The sequence below is a fragment of the Apaloderma vittatum genome, unplaced genomic scaffold (assembly GCF_000703405.1).
Source record: "Apaloderma vittatum isolate BGI_N311 unplaced genomic scaffold, ASM70340v1 scaffold12939, whole genome shotgun sequence".
NCBI lineage: Eukaryota > Metazoa > Chordata > Aves > Trogoniformes > Trogonidae > Apaloderma > Apaloderma vittatum.
In genome coordinates, this window is record NW_009737009.1 from 28,912 (window position 1) to 31,138 (window position 2,227).

A 2,227-nucleotide genomic window follows, 5' to 3' on the forward strand; every position below is an offset into this window, starting at 1 on the left:
AATGGTTCTGAAATGTTTGGACTGTTCTTTATACTTGCAAGATTAAAAAGAAATTTTGGATACCTCAGTATAGTTTCGGATTTTTTTGTAAACTAATTTAGACTCCAACATTTTAAAGCATTGCATGCTGCTTAGTATTGCTGTTTCATGTTTGCATGACTTGTCACTAGATTTTTATTTTTGGAAACATGGTGCACTAGTACAATGATACCATTCAGTTTGTACTCCAGACAAAGGATAGCTGGCGTATGGTTTTTTACTGTGTGCCGCAGGTCTCATTATAGAGTGTAAACTATTTCAAGCTAATAAAATTAATGTGATTCTGGGTTTTTTTCAGTGTTTGTTTCCAGTGTATTGCAGTGGAAGTGGAAAAAAATGGTTCTAGGGCAAACATCAATGTGTGTCCAACTGTGTGTGGGTATGACATTCCAAAAGTCATGAAAGTTTCAGATTTGAAAATGAGCCTAGAAACATCTCTGCAAGAAATTTTTAAATACAACTATTCTTCCATACTGCAGATCATAGAATAATACACGTTGGAAGAAGCCTCTAGAGGATGTCTAGTCCAACTCAACTAGGTTGCTCTCAGGACGTAGAGAAATACAAGAAAATACATTTTAGTGCTGTGAGAAGGCAGTAATTCAAGAGCCTAATACCATAATTTTTTCCTTCACTAGCTACTGTTGCTTATATAAATAGGCGTTCTGTAAAATTAAACTTATTTGGAAGGGTTGCAGAGGTAAGGAAGTTTTTAAATGTTTAAGCAAATTTTAGGAGAAGTGTTTTTAAGCAACATAAAATTTGCATTTGGAAGAACGGTTTAACCTAAATTGGTTTAGGATTTAAGCTTAGATTATTTGGCTCAACAGTGGGAATGAATTTGGCTTCTGAATGAACCAGTCAATTTTATTTCCTCAAAACAGCTTCTTTCTATGACTTTTTTAACATGCATGTGCTTGTGTCAGTCCTGATTTAAAAGAAATTTCTGTAACTGCAGTAGCAAACTCTTGAAGATTGGGTAGTAGAATCTGACATAGAATGCTTGTATTTATGAGCAGTTAACTGCTGAAAACTCATCACATTGTGCATTGATCATGAAAAGTTGCCTTTTCAAAAAACACCTACAATTCAAGTATTTTGCGTTTATTTCATTATTTACAGCATTAGCTGAGATTTTGAGTGATGATAGCATCTTACTTTGTTTCATATGGACTTCTTTTTGTTCTTGACAAGGTGTGTTGTTGTTTGTGTAGTGCCAGGGGATGGAGGATGGTGGATCAGTGGAATATGTTTTTCACACACAGGAATTAGACAAGGTGATTTGGGCTGAAGAGAGGGGGGAGAAGTACAGTGCAACTTTCTTTTTGCTCTGTCATCTGTCGTGAGAGTTCTGGAACACAGAAGATCTGTAGAAATTCCTGATTCCAGTTGCTTGATAAGTATGAAGAAACTCATGAATCCTCAAAGGGAACTTTTCTACTGAGCAAATAGCACAAGATTACCTTAGCTATTGCAATGTTGCACAAGCAGTTGCACAATGGAAGTACATTATTTATATAGACTTTGTCACTTCAGAATAATAGCAGGTAACATATTAATCTATGTAATTTTTTAGATACTCTCCCAGACATTTGAGGTCTGTTGCTTCAGTCATGATTATTTGCTGTTGATTTTGGTTTGATTGAATGATGACATGCCACCAATTTTTTCAGTATTAAAATGCTACATGTTCCCTTTTTAAAACTAAAACTCTAAAGCTAATCACTGTGAAATGGTGGATAAAATTATCAATTCAAAAGTGTTTGGATTTATGTGGTTAGGAATTACACAGGCAGGTGGCATGAATCCCTTTTATGTTAAATAGTACTAGTATTTATTTTAAATTATGAATTGTGTAAAAAAAATCATAAATCAAAATAGACTGGGCAGTATATAATTTAGACATATTATTTTCAGTGAGATTAGTACTTCACTTTTTTTTTAAAATCAGAAACATGGCATTCTCCATGCCATCACCGCTGCTATTGTGTAGCACTCCTGCTGTGAGAATCTGGAGTAATTCACATGTAGTTAAATGTTGGATCTGAAGTCAGTGGAGATAACTGAGGTAAGTTACCTGACAGAAAAGAGTTTTTTTAAGCCTATAATGAATATTTCAGAAGATTCCAGGTTTTTGCTGATGATATAAAAATGCATTTTCAAAAAATATTTTTATATATTAATAAAA